General features: G+C 36.7%; 1 protein-coding gene across 3 annotated transcripts in view; it reads right to left on the bottom strand.

Annotated features, from left to right (window-relative positions):
* LOC145683423 (uncharacterized) overlaps nucleotides 1-14,574 on the bottom strand; it is a 275,918-nt gene extending 261,344 nt beyond the window's left edge. For all 3 annotated transcript variants that reach the window (XM_081754756.1, XM_081754759.1, XM_081754758.1), the window contains exon 1: nucleotides 14,440-14,574. The gene's annotated coding sequence lies outside the window, so the exon portion shown is untranslated. The remainder of the gene's footprint in view (nucleotides 1-14,439) is intronic.
* Nucleotides 14,575-15,445: the final 871 nt, after the last annotated feature.

Genomic DNA, 15,445 nt, shown 5'->3' with positions numbered 1-15,445 from the left:
GCTCACATTCAGGGATTTCCCTCCCCCCTCTCAAGACCTTTTCAATTCATTCTCGTTCTGCCTCTAGCACTTTGTAGAGAATATTTTCAATGATCTTATATGGAACCACTATGCCATTTCTAAAAGAATTGAAAATAATTTAAAATACTGCTGCTAGACCAACATTATCTTTAAAAAAAATGAAATACATAAAAATACATAAAACTAAAACCTACATAATATAAAACTGTTACATGATTTTCTCGGGAAAATTTTGAATTTCTGGGGTAGTTTTCACCAGGCTAACCTCTGGATTCATTCCTTTTCAGCTGTTGTACCCAGTTATAAGTTAATAGTACATATTGATATGACATATTCGACAATCTCTGCTAAATAACTCGAAGGGGATTTTGCCATCTTAATTTTCTTGCTGATTTAAAAGAAAACTATTAGGCCGGCTATACACTATCAGATAGATCCTAGGAAATCTCTTACGATTTATCCTAGAGTCAAAATCTCAACGTGTATGGCAACAGATCCCATGTCATTTCCTGTGTTCTGAACGATCCTATGAGATTTCTCTTGTTTAGAGCACGCTCTATTTCGGAAAGAAAATTCGTAAGATTTCGATTTAAGCGACATCAGGTGAGAGAAAGTGAAAACAAAACAAATGAAAACACAAATGATGAGGTATCTTCTGATCGTGCAGGTTTACTTTAGATGTACCACTCGAAATAATTGTTGAAAAATTATAATTTGTCACTATTTCCTAAATGATTTGCGTTGACCGACATGAAAATATCTTACATAGCATAGATAAAATCCCTGAAGGGGACCAACAAAAGCAATTGTTGATAAACTACAATTCTTTTACGATTTGCGTACAAATACGGGGTCAAGATATATATATATATATATATATAGTATAAAAACTATAGTGCAAAAAACGCAAACCAAGTTGTGCTAGGTTGTTTCTAGAAAGTACGAATGCTATTTAACCGAGTCAGAGCAGGGCTAAGCGGAGTCCCGTGCGTCAGTGAGGGGGTGCGAGCGAAGGAAGCAGGCGCGTCAGTTGATGTAGTGAAAACGAGTGCGTTTTGGCAATGATACGAGTTTGAATAGCACTTGTCATGGTATCGTGGTAGTAGCGCTCCACTCGTAAACATAAATTATAGCTTCTGTAAACTATGCAGAAATACACCGGTGGTGGGAAAATAGTAACACCGGTCAACTTTCATATGCACTCACTTACGTAAAAGTTTCGCAGAAGGGGTCCAGAAGTAAGCAGAACATACAAAATTTACAGGAGAAATGGAAGATGCAAGTACTTAGACCTAACACAACCTAACTAAATCTAACCTAATGAAGTTAACTAGCTTAAACTAACCTAATATTAATAGAAGTAAGCGAAATTCTATCACTTTTTGAAAATTGTGTTGGACCCATGTACTAATATAATCTAACTTAACATAACCGTAACTAACCTGAACCAACCTAAACTGAACTAATGTGAATATAAACTACCGACATTGTAGCATTTCTTAGAAAAAATAGCTGGACCCTTTCTGCTAAACATTGTCTCACCTATTTTAACCGTAGTTAAAACATTTATAATGATTTTACACTAGTAACCCTACAGTTGTAAACATAAAATACAGGTGTATTAGTTTGTATTTAATTATGTTGCTTCCAAAAAATTTGTTCCTTATTAATATGTCTTTTCATGCAAAGTATTAAATTTTACTTGTAAATCTTCTAAAATGTGGTGCGCCAAAAGTATACCAGCACCCTTCTGACTTATGTTTTTTTTTTTTTTTTTTTTTTTTTTTTTTTAGAGGTATCCAATTTAACAATATAGCACCTGATATTAATATCAGTGGGATGTGCAGTGTGGTTAGCATAGTAATTCTTCAACTTTATACTTTTATTAAATAGAACTATTTCACAATGTTGATATACGTCATTCGGTCAGACAGGAAAAATCTTCACGTGTATGGCACACAAGGGTAAGATTTCCTACAAGATATGTCATAACATTTTTCCGAAGATAAATCCTAAGATATTTCCTAGGATTGATCTCGTAATGTATAGCACGCCTTATTCTCTTGTTCTCTTGCTAGAAAACTATTATGTATGCACGTAATTTTAAGTGAACTAGACATTTCTTGCCATTTTCGGAGTCAGCTGCAAAATGTTTAGAGATGTGTTGTCCCTTCGGTAGGTTTCCGCAAAAAAGAAAAAAGCGCTCATATTTTATCCTTAGTATGTACATATATACAAGTTCAAGGTAATTGGACATGTTCTAGCGTTTCTCTCACTGGCATTAAAATATTTCCGAAGGGGCGAAAATATTTCCCTTGAACGGGCTTTCCATGTAAAAGATAAAGTTCATAATATATTATTTTACTATTGTAATGTATGTATGAACGGAGCTACAACGGAATTAGTCATATTCTTCTACTACTTTCTGATTTAGCTGCAAAATATTTCGAGAGGAGCATTAACTCTTTATACTAGTTTTCACAGAACAGGAAAATAAACATTATCCCTTATTTATTGTTGCTATGTTTGCACTAAGTTTCAAGTAAATTGGATATGTTTTTCTATATTATTTATTATTTAAAAGATAAGTTCACTACCTAGTTTAAATCGAAGTAGTGGAAATGAATTTAAAGCCTCAAAAAGTATATTCCATGAAAATCTAATATTTTTACGAGAGATATTTTGGACATATTTCTTAATATAAAGAAAGGGGCGAGGGAATGATTCATCGCTCATTTATGACCGATTTTAATTACAAGAACAGAAGATTACGGAAAAAGTCAAAGAAAATATGCATAATACTGCATCAAACCGAATGAGATTTATATAAGTTATTGTGAAAGTGTAAATAATCGGGGAGAGGGTAAAACCACTAAGCTATTTTTTACTGATTTCGGCTCCATGTAGGATGAATGATTAGGAAGCCTTAAGGAAAATATACGGCATATTACACTAAAATCGAACAGTTGTAACCGGGGAAGGCGACTAAACGCCTTACCCCACTTAGAAAAAATATTTATGGCATTCCCCACTTCCTAAAAAAATTACAGTGGGCAAAGATAGGCTCGGGGGACGGCATGACGTCATTCAACCCCCCTTCCTTTTCAGATCCACTACCCATACACTGAGAAAAATTCGTTTTCCGGACAGCGGTATATTGAAGTATGGCAAGATAGCCCCCACTTTAGAAAATTGAAACAATGATTAGGTCATTCGTTTGTACTACGTTTGTATCGTTTGTACCGAAAATATTTTCGTTTGTAAAATCTTCCTTATAAGGTTACTTGAGAGGTCAACTGGGGGGGGGCTATCTTGGCGCCAAGATAGCCCCCCGTATCACAGCACAAAAAATTGGAATACACCATTCGAAAGCAAATCGCTTGTACCGTTTGTACCGAAAAAAGTTTTCTTTGTACTCTGATAGTTTTCGAAAAACAGGGGATGATATTTTGGGCGGGGGGCTATCTTGACGCCAACATAGCCCCCCCGTATCACAGCACAAAAATTTGAAATGCACCATTCGAAAGAAAATCGTTTGTACCGTTTGTACCGAAAAAAGTTTTGTTTGTACTCTGATAGTTTTCGAAGAACAGGGGGTGATATTTTGGGCGGGGGGCTATCTTGGCGCCAAGACAGCCCCCCGTATCACAGCACAAAAATTTGAAATGCACCATTCGAAAGAAAATCGTTTGTACCGTTTGTACCGAAAAAAGTTTTGTTTGTACTCTGATTGTTTTTGAAAAACAGGGGATGATATTTTGGGCGGGGGGCTATCTTGGCGCCAAGATAGCCCCCCCGTATCACAGCACCAAAATTGGAATACACCATTCGAAAGCAAATCGTTTGTACCGTTTGTACCGAAAAAAGTTTTGTTTGTACTCTGATAGTTTTCGAGAAACAGGGGATGACATTTGAGGGGCCTATCTTGGCGCCAAGATAGCCCCCCGTATCACAGCACAAAAAATTGGAATACACCATTCGAAAGCAAATCGTTTGTACTGTGTGTACCGAAAAAAAATTTGTGTATACTCTGATAATTTTCGAGAAACAGGAAGTGATATTTGGGGCGGGGGACTATCTTGGCGCCAAGATAGGCTCCCCGTATCACAGCACAAAAAATTGGAATACACCATTCGAAAGCAAATCGTTTATACCGTTTGTACCGAAAAAAGTTTTCTTTGTACCGTGATAGATTTCGAGAAACAGGGGATGATATTTTTGGCGGGAGGCTATCTAGCGCCAAGATAGCTCCCCCGTATCAGAGCACAAAAAAATTGGAATACACCATTCGAAAGCAAATCGTTTGTACCGTTTGTACCGAAAAAAGTTTTGTTTGTACTCTGATAGTTTTCGAAAAACAGGGGGTGATATTTGGGGCGGGGGCTATCTTGAGGCCAAGATAGGCCCCCCGTATCACAGCACTAAAAATTGGGATACACCATTCGAAAGCAAATCGTTTGTACCGTTTGTACCGAAAAATGTTTTGTTTGTACCCTGATAGTTTTCGAGAAACAGGGGATGATATTTTGGGCGGGAGCCTATCTAGCGCCAAGATAGCCCCTCCCCGTATCACAGCACAAAAAATTGGAATACACCATTCGAAAGCAAATCGTTTGTACCGTTTGTACCGAAAAAAAATTATTTGTACCCTGATTGTTTTCGAGAAACAGGGGATGATATTTTAGGCGGGGGGCTATCTTGGCGCCAAGATAGCCTCCCTGTATCAGCACAAAAAATTGGAATACACCACTCGAAAGCAAATCGTTTGTACTGTATGTACCGAAAAAAAATTTGTGTACCCTGATAATTTTCGAGAAACAGGGGGTGATATTTTGGGCGAGAGGCTATCTTGGCGCGAAGATAGCCCCTCCCCGTATCACAGCACAAAAAAATTGCAATACACCATTCGAAAGCAAATCGTTTGTACCGTTTGTACCGAAAAAAAAAATTATTTGTACCCTGATTGTTTTCGAGAAACAGGGGATGATATTTTAGGTGGGGGGCTATCCTGAGGCCAAGACAGCCCCCCGTATCACAGCACAAAAATTTGAAATGGACCATTCGAAAGAAAATAGTTTGTACCGTTTGTACCGAAAAAAGTTTTGTTTGTACTCTGATAGTTTTCGAGAAACAGGGGATGACATTTGAGGGGCCTATCTTGAGGCCAAGATAGCCCCACGTATCACAGCACAAAAATTTGAAATGCACCATTCAAAAGCAAAACGATTGCACCGCTTGTACCGAAAAAGGTTTTTTTTGTACTTTGATAGTTTTCGAAAAACTAAGGATGATATTTGGTTCGGGGCTCTCTAGCGCCAAGATAGCCCCCCGTATCACAGCACAAAAAATTGGAATACACCATTCGAAAGCAAATCGTTTGTACTGTGTGTACCGAAAAAAAATTTGTGTACCCTGATAATTTTCGAGAAACAGGGGGTGATATTTTGGGCGGGAGTCTATCTTGGCGCGAAGATAGCCCCTCCCCGTATCACAGCACAAAAAAATTGCAATACACCATTCGAAAGCAAATCGTTTGTACCGTTTGTACCGAAAAAAGTTTTATTTGTACCCTGATAGTTTTCGAGAAACAGGGGATGATATTTTAGACGGGGGCCTGTCTTGGGGCCATGATAGCCCCCCGGTATCACAGCACAAAAATTTGAAATGCACCATTCGAAAGCAAATCATTTGTACCGTTTGTACCGAAAAAAGTTTTGTTTGTACTCTGATAGTTTTCGAAAAACAGGGGGTGGAATTTGGGGCGGGGGCTATCTTGAGGCCATGATAGGCCCCTCGTATCACAGCACAAAAAATTGGAATACACCATTCGAAAGCAAATCTTTTGTACCGTTTGTACCGAAAAAAGTTTTGTTTGTACCCTGATAGTTTTCGAGAAACAGGGGATGATATTTTGGGCGGGAGCCTATCTAGCGCCAAGATAGCCCCTCCCCGTATCACAGCACAAAAAAATTGGAATACACCATTCGAAAGCAAATCGTTTGTACCGTTTGTACCGAAAAAAGTTTTATTTGTACACTGATAGTTTTCGAGAAACAGGGGATGATATTTTAGGCGGGGGGCTATCTTGGCGCCAAGATAGGCCCCTCGTATCACAGCACAAAAAATTGGAATACACCATTCGAAAGCAAATCGTTTGTACCGTTTGTACCGAAAAAAGTTTTGTTTGTACTCTGATAGTTTTCGAGAAACAGGGGATGATATTTTGGGCGGGAGCCTATCTAGCGCCAAGATAGCCCCTCCCCGTATCACAGCACAAAAAAAATTGGAATACACCATTCGAAAGCAAATCATTTGTACCGTTTGTACCGAAAAAAGTTTTGTTTGTACTCTGATAGTTTTCGAAAAACAGGGGGTGGAATTTGGGGCGGGGGCTATCTTGAGGCCAAGATAGGCCCCTCGTATCACAGCACAAAAAATTGGAATACACCATTCGAAAGCAAATCTTTTGTACCGTTTGTACCGAAAAAAGTTTTGTTTGTACCCTGATAGTTTTCGTGAAACAGGGGATGACATTTGGGGGGCCTATCTTGGGGCCAAGATAGCCCCCCGTATCACAGCACAAAAATTTGAAATGTACCATTCGAAAGATATTTCTTTGTACCGTTTGTACCGAAAAATGTTTTGTTTGTACCCTGATAGTTTTCGAGAAACAGGGGATGATATTTTGGGCGGGAGCCTATCTAGCGCCAAGATAGCCCCTCCCCGTATCACAGCACAAAAAAATTGGAATACACCATTCGAAAGCAAATCGTTTGTACCGTTTGTACCGAAAAAAGTTTTATTTGTACACTGATAGTTTTCGAGAAACAGGGGATGATATTTTAGGCGGGGGGCTATCTTGGCGCCAAGATAGCCCCACCGTATCAGTACAAAAAATTGGAATACACCACTCGAAAGCATATCGTTTGTACCGTTTGTACCGAAAAAAGTTTTGTTTGTACCCTGATAGTTTTTGAGAAACAGGGGATGACATTTGGGGGGCCTGTCTTGGGGCCATGATAGCCCCCCCGTATCACAGCACAAAAATTTGAAATGCACAATTCGAAAGCAAATCATTTGTACCGTTTGTACCGAAAAAAGTTTTGTTTGTACTCTGATAGTTTTCGAAAAACAGGGGGTGGAATTTGGGGCGGGGGCTATCTTGAGGCCAAGATAGGCCCCTCGTATCACAGCACAAAAAATTGGAATACACCATTCGAAAGCAAATCTTTTATACCGTTTGTACCGAAAAAAGTTTTGTTTGTACCCTGATAGTTTTCGTGAAACAGGGGATGACATTTGGGGGGCCTATCTTGGGGCCAAGATAGCCCCCCGTATCACAGCACAAAAATTTGAAATGTACCATTCGAAAGCAAATTCTTTGTACCGTTTGTACCGAAAAAAGTTTTGTTTGTACTCTGATAGTTTTCGAAAAACAGGGGGTGATATTTGGGGCGGGGGCTATCTTGAGGCCAAGATAGCCCCCCCCCCGTATCACAGCACAAAAAAATTGGAATACACCATTCGAAAGCAAATCGTTTGTACCGTTTGTTCCGAAAAATGTTTGGTTTGTACCCTGATAATTTTCAAGAAAGAGTGGATGGCATTTGGTAGGCTATCTTGTACGCATGATAGGCCCCCTAATATGTACTTTTTCCATGCCCATTAATAAGTATTATGTGTCTATTCATGTTAATTTATGTGTATTTAGAACTCTTGTTGTACATATCCAAATAAAAAAGGACTTGTTGGGAATAACGCAATGTTAAAATTGAATCGGCGAGTGGGAAAACAGTGTGAGTTCAAAATAAGTCATTTTGAGTTAAAGGCGAAAATAACACTAAAGATGTAGAACTACAAGTTGTAATGAAGAGCAGTACAATTTGGAAGACTTCGCACGTTATAGCAAAATGCTATAATGTCGATTGTACATTTGTGGCATTAACAAACGAAAGTTCTTTCTTCAAATATCTCAAAATGCGTTTTGTGGACTAGTAGTGTTTTTCCGCTCAACGATTCAATTAAATTTTCTCTATTTGTGCCCTTTTCCGTAAATAAATACCGTAAAAAGAATAACAAAGTGTGTACAAATTCAGAAAGAAACTGGATTTACAGAAATAATTCTAAACAAAGAAAACTAAAAGATGAAATGTTTGTTCACCTAAACTGCGTCTTTCCACGTTTCAGCTTTACACCAACTGAAAAAATTAGCTGTTTATATCTGTCACATTAACAGCTCGAGAAGTTTTCCGCTTTCATAGACAATAGACGAAAGCAAATAAGCCATTGCTGAATAATACGTATTTACTTAAGGAAGGGGCAGAAATACAGAAAATTTAATTGAATCGGAGAGTGAAAAACCACTACTAGTCCACAAAATGCATTTTGAGATATTTGAAAAAATAACTTTCGTTTGTTAATGCAACAAATGTACAGTCGACATTATAGCATTCTGTTAAAACGTGCAAGGTCTTGCAAATTGCACTGCTTTTCATTACAACTTGTAGTTCTACATCTTTAGTGTTATTTTTGCCTTTACTTCAAAATGGTTTATTTTGGACTCCTACTGTTTTCCCACTCGCCGATTCAATTCTAACGTTGAGTTATTACTGAAAAAATCATTTTTTTTATTTTGATATGCACAACCAAAATTCTAAATACACATGAATTCACATGGATAAATATATAATACTTATTAATGGACATGGAAAAAGTACACATTAGGGGGCCTATCTTGCGTACAAGATAGCCCCCAAATCTCATTTCCTGTTTCTCGAAAACTATCAGGGTACAAAGAAAAATTTTTTCGGTACAAACGGTACAAACGATTAGCTTTCGAATGGTGTATTCCAATTTTCTGTGCTGTGATACCTGGGGGGCTATCTTTGCGCCAAGATAGCCCCCACCAAATGTCATCCCCTGTTTTTCGAAAACTATCAGTGTACAAACAAAACTTTTTTCGGTATAAACGGCACAAACGATTTGCTTTCGAATGGTGCATTTCAAATTTTTATGCTGTGATACGGGGGGGGGGGGCTATCTTGGCGCCAAGATCGCTCCCCAAATGTCATCCCCTGTTTCTCGAAAACTATCAGGGTACAAACAAAACTTTTTTCGGTACAAACGGTACAAACGATTTTCTTTCGAATGGTGTATTCCAATTTTTTGTGCTGTGATACGGGGGGCTATCTTGGCGCCAAGATAGCCCCCCCCCCAGTCGACCTCTCAAGTAACCTTATAAGGAAAATGGTACAAACGAAAATATTTTTGGTACAAACGATACAAACGTAGTACAAACGAATGACCTAGTCATTGTTTCAATTTTCTAAAGTGGGGGGGCTATCTTGCCATACGTGGTATATTGTACAAATATACGGAATCCACTTGCGTACTACAGAAATCAGTAGGGAATGTAGCGAAATTTATTGATTCCTTATAAAAAAAGAGAATGGGAGAGAAAATCAAGCATTCCTTAATCTCCGGGCGCTGAGGCTATGAGTGTGTGTATTCTGAACCACCAGCTGTTACGTGGCAGTTGTCTCGGTGTTCGTAGCTAGCCACGCCCCTTAAAGGACTCGTGCGTGCTTCGCGCGATGACGTAAGCTGCCTCTTACCTGCTTGGCTGCAACGAATGCCTCGTGGTAGTGCAAAACAGGTAATTACTAGGGAAACAACGGAATCAGGGCTTTTGAGTCAAAATGAACGATCGTAACATTACTATTTTTGTCTAAAAAAATTACGAAATGTAACTAGTAGTAACTTGTAGTAACAATACAGTTTCAATATTATACTATTAACGTTTATTTCACGACTCAAAACTCTTGGTTTTGTGGCTCTTAAAAATAAAAAGGAATATAACACAATACAGAATATAAAAAAGGAGTTTAACTGAAAGTCGATACCAACGTTAGTTCTTAAATGTTTGCTCTATAATTCAAGGCGATTATTATGCAATAAAAAAACCTTTCAGCTTGTCTAAATTGGTTGTTGATTCCATTAAAAGGGTTTATTTAAAAACTAGTGCTATTTATTACTGAGAAATTAAAATTCATGATTATATATCGAGTGCTAGAGGGACTGGGTACGTCTTGTGTTTGTATCTTACGAGTCCTAGGTTCGACCCTGTTAAGGATTAGTGAATACTCGTCCCAGAATAAGTGGTAATACGCAAGTAGGTTTTTATTTAAATTGAGAGATTAACTTGAGGCTATTTTGTTACTATTATGTCAAGACTGGTAATGTTCTGGGTTCGATAAGTATGGTATCGGATGCAATTACATTTAGCCAGTTATTGGAACCTCTTGAATTATACGTATGACTATATATATATAATTCTTCTAAAATACTAGAAAGAATATTGGTGCTAAGAATATATCTAAACTTTTAGCTTGGTAAGTCACTATTTGACATAATCCAAAAGGTAATTTCTGATTTGATGAGCATTCTATTTCGCGTACTTTTGCTTGGAAGAAATTAAGTACCATATATATATATATATATATATTTCTGAGCCGTGGGCTCGCCTGTTTAAATACTAACGTTATCCGAGATATTAACGAGCATTTTCGGTTGGGCTCGACTGTCAGATATTGCCTTAATTGGCCATGTATATGTTCCTCTTACTTACTAACAAAAATCAGGCAGCCACAGACGCTAATTGAAATAAAATATTGTTATTGTTATTTTAACAATTTGTTTGATTTCTCTGGGATTGCGATTCAAACTCATACTTCCCGGTATTACTTCCAGTTCTTTTGAACTGAATGTTTTTAAGGCATTACTTAGGGTAATACAGGAACAAACGTTATCCGTATGCTACATAGGCCCTGCCCTTAGATGTTACATCATGCCGTTGCACGATGTCGGATATCTAACAGTCTTCCTTATATTATACATATATGTATGTTACCTTCGTCAGCTATATGTTATATACGTCCATTTGCATGTGAGATCCTGATAGCCTATATTGTTTTATACGGAAAGTACGTACAGATGGAATTGGAATACTTATGCAGAAAGTATTATAAAACATGCGTTTTCAGTTATACGTTTGCTGTACGTTAAGTCCAAAAACTACAGGATTTACAAATGAAACATACAATTTTAAGTATCACTCATTTTTTCTCGGTGTAGTAGTAACGGAAATTATCGAGAAAAATATCTTTTAGGTTGAGGGGTAAGAGGGTTGCAATCACTGCTCATTCTTGAGTGATTTTAATTCTAAGCACTGGGGATTATGGAAAGAGTAAAAAAAACATTTTATTGTATCAAAACCGAATGAATTATAGAAAATTTACCATTGAACTCTAAAAGAAATGCACGGGGACTAGGAAGGTAAACCCACTAATTTATTTCATATTGGTTTTACTCAGAGCAGAGGGAGTAAAAATCGGGAAGCCTCAAATAGAAGTACACCTAATTACCCCAAAATCGAATACTTTCTAACGAAAATTATCGTTGACCATACATATATTTTTTTTAATTTATGGAGAAAGGTGAACTTAAACTTTTATTCTTGGCAGATTTTAACCTAAACTTGAGGGATATACACGATGTCATAAAGAAAATATAGTATACACCAACTTTTGTCATAAAAATATTTTACATAGTTTAAATTGAAATGTTCTTTTTCCATGTACATCTGTAAACTTGCAACATGGGATTGATTTTACTCCCCCTTCCCCCCGCAGTGTACTTTATTAACCCTAAGCAATAGCATTATTGCTGCAAGTGAAAGGAAGACACATAGCACGTAACTAGACTTCGCTAGTCTACCGTAGTCTTAACATAGGAAGTTTTCCCATTGTCTCAAGATGCTGAGTAACACTTTAGCTCCTACTGAGAATTGAAACCAGGAGCTACGTGGGGTCTACTGAATTCAGATTTCCCGCCGTCACTAAACTTCGTAGGTCGACGAATGTTTGTGAACTTTCTTAACACAAGTATATTTGTTTCATATCGAAATATGAATATGGCCTAAAAATTTTATTTTATATCTCTAGCACTATCATTTTTTCTGATAAATAGGAGGCACTAATTAACAATTACTTAGGCTTTTCAGATGTTAAATAACACAGGTTAAATACTACAATATACGTATAAGACTCCTCAAAAATCTTTGGATCCCTCAAAAAAAAAATTGGACGCGTGCCTGGTGTGCTCTAAACATTCATTTATTTATGTAACAATATTTCAAATACAGCCTCTAAAGCCAATTTACAACAGCATATTTTAACATCAATAGTGGTAAAAGGAAAGAAGAAAATCAGGCAGGATTTATGCTTAAAGATAACATCCCGACATTCACCTTGTGGAACCGCGAAAAAAATGGTGTAACTAGTCAGGGTAGCAAGCCACAAGCTTTGCACCCAGAATCTCCCTTTTGCGAAGGAAGAACGCTAACCACTATCCTACGCTCGTTAGAAATAATAATAATAATAATAATAATAATAATAATAATAATAATAATAATAATAATAATAATAATAATAATTCTTTACTCAATATAGTGAACCAATTGGGGATCTGCCTGGATTAAGACTCAGCAGACTCCGCTGAAATAGCCCGTGGCCATGCATCACGCAATTTTCTACCTATTTTGTGGGCTATAGAACTGTAAAGTTTACTTTTAGTAATAATAATAATAATAATATGATTTTCACAGACTTGCGTCCCCATTCATGGAACAGGTCTCACAACAATTACTTCTACTCTTGTTGTGGACAGCGAAGAACGCTATGAAAACAAAGCAAGATGAAGAATGAAAGACATTGTCTATTTTTCCCTCCCCTTTGCTACTTTTGGCTCACTCTATGCTTCCCACTGACCCTGCTGCCTCTTCCACCTGCCTTTTTTCACGTGTGTGACTGACTTTCTTCTATGATATTCACAGAAATCGATCAAGTTCTTTTTTCTCCTTACTGCTTTAGATTTGCAATAACAACATATGAAAGTGAAATTTCTTTCTGCTTCACCACCTGAAGAACGAAGTTCAATGTGACCCTCTGAAGAACAATGCAATTGATACCATGCCCGAGGAACTCTCCAAAGATCTGATAAGATCTGTAACTGATGAACACAATACCTTTACCAAACCTGTCTGATCAACTGTGTTACTCATGTGGCAAATAGTATTTGTAACGAAATAGCTTCTGTTCCACACATTTTCGTTCCATTAGATACCCGCAGAGGAAAGAATCTCATTGTGGTGGTACCAATACTGGATTTTCTGCCCACAAGAGTGATAAAGCATACCAGAAACAGATTTGTTCCTTCAATTAGTTACAGTACAAAAACGTTCCATGCTTGAATAACGTTACTGCCTCATAACGAAAATGTGCGTTATGTCTTGTACCCATTGAACTTAAATAACCAATAATTTTGTTACAGAGAGCTATTTTCGTTACGTTACAGTTACGTTAAGTTATCCACCCCTGATTTTTTCTTTGATTTCCAAGCTACGCCCTAGCCTATATATAGTCCATATTAAATGAATCTACAATAAAATTAAAAACATTTGTTCATTCCCATCATAAATGCTTCAAGGAGATTCTTTTCTAACTAAAAATCTTCGGTTCAATTCCTGTTATGAGCCCCTCATTAATTAATTAATTAATAAGTCCTTTTCTCTTGATAATAAAAGGAACGTTAAATTTTTTGTAATATTATTTCATAAAAAGCTAGCTCCAACAAAGTAAAAATTAATTCGTTAGTAAAATCAATCAAATGTCTTCGCCTAAAATTACATATTCAATACTAATAAGCCACGTGTTCAATCCCCGGTGTAGCACTTGATCAAAAAAGTGTATAAGCTTCTTCAGGACAACCATAGTGAATGTGGTTTTGCAGGGTTTCATACCAGGCAAATGACGAGGTGGTACATAACTTATAAGTCCCATGCCGCATCCTTCCCTTTGCCGGATAGTGTGCTCTACGAGCGACGTTATCCTCATACGTGATGGTACATGGTCTTAAATGCAAAAAAGTCCAAAAATCTAAATCCTAAATCACTAAGCATTAAGCTGCGCTGCTCACTGAATTCCACAGCAATCATAAATTAGGTTTTAAAAATTCTATTCTCTTAACAAAATGTATGGAATAGTAGCAAACAATTCTGTCTATTACTCGCATTGCAAATTTTATAGTCAAGTATCAATAATATTTACGTACACCAGCAAGCTAAATAGATATATCCACGCATAAAATATAATAAATTATCTGTTCATAATTATACATAAAATCAAAATAATGTGCGTGTCTATTTTATTAATTTTTGCTTTTCAAACGCATTTCCAAATTCAATTCCTCTTCATTGAAATCTACTTCGAGACGAGGCGCGTAAATTTCAATAAGTCAAATAATGTGTTTTAAATATATTTCCAAAATATTAAATATGAAATAAAATTCAAATTCACTTACCAAAACAGTTGTAGAACACCACACACACAAATAATAACACGAAATAATAACACTAGTTCATAAATCTTGACTAACGCCCACGATGTTAAGTGATCTAAGCCTAAAATGTAAAAGAGGCATAGGTGACGCTGTAGCATGCATCTATGCATATTTCGCCCAATAAAAACGCAGTATTCAAACCTAGCGTCGCTTCTCTTCAGTACGTTCACCTCACGACACGTAAACTATGAAATTTCACTTTTTGCAAAATACCAACGGAATGTGTGGCTACTTTCTTCTTGCCTTGAAACACAGCTTTCATCGTAAGGATAAAGTTAATATAATATCCAATATTTTCTTCTTTAATAGCCCGGGTTTATAATCTGTGTTTTCAATATTGTTATTATAATTCAATCATTAACATGTATTTAATCCATTTTTCGGTAAAAATGTACTTAATCCATTTCGGTCATTGAAACACTCAATTTCGATTCCGGATGGACGCTCATATGGCTCGAATTCCAGGTTAATAGGTCTATGTCTCAAATAGCCTCTTTGATCAAAAAGGGAGGCAAAACTCAAATCAACACAGCTCAACTCATTTCCAGGGATCCCCAACTAATGCAGGTGATGGTATACATCTAAATCTTTTTTATTTAAACATTGTTAATTTTTTCGAGATGAGCGGTTGCTCAAATGTTTTGTAGTGGGACGTATAATTCAACTACCATTATAAATTATTCTAAACATGCACTATGACATTACTAAATGTCCTATGTTAAAACGAAATATTCCAACCTCCACAAATATTACCACCTACAATCTCAAATAATATTCATTAATACACAATGTTATAGCACAACCAATTTATTTATACAGCCAGTATCAAGAAATCTAGAAATAATTATGTATTATGTCAAACTAACCCGCGCCTACAATTCAAAGCGAAAATTTGTCATTTCAATTTCAATACACACAAAATCAAATGGCATGGCATTAATTTACAAATTTCAGCTTGGCTGTTCAC

Source organism: Thermobia domestica, chromosome 4, assembly GCF_964235325.1.
Source record: "Thermobia domestica chromosome 4, izTheDome1.hap1.1, whole genome shotgun sequence".
Taxonomy (NCBI): domain Eukaryota; kingdom Metazoa; phylum Arthropoda; class Insecta; order Zygentoma; family Lepismatidae; genus Thermobia; species Thermobia domestica.
This window is presented reverse-complemented; position numbering and strand designations above follow the sequence as displayed.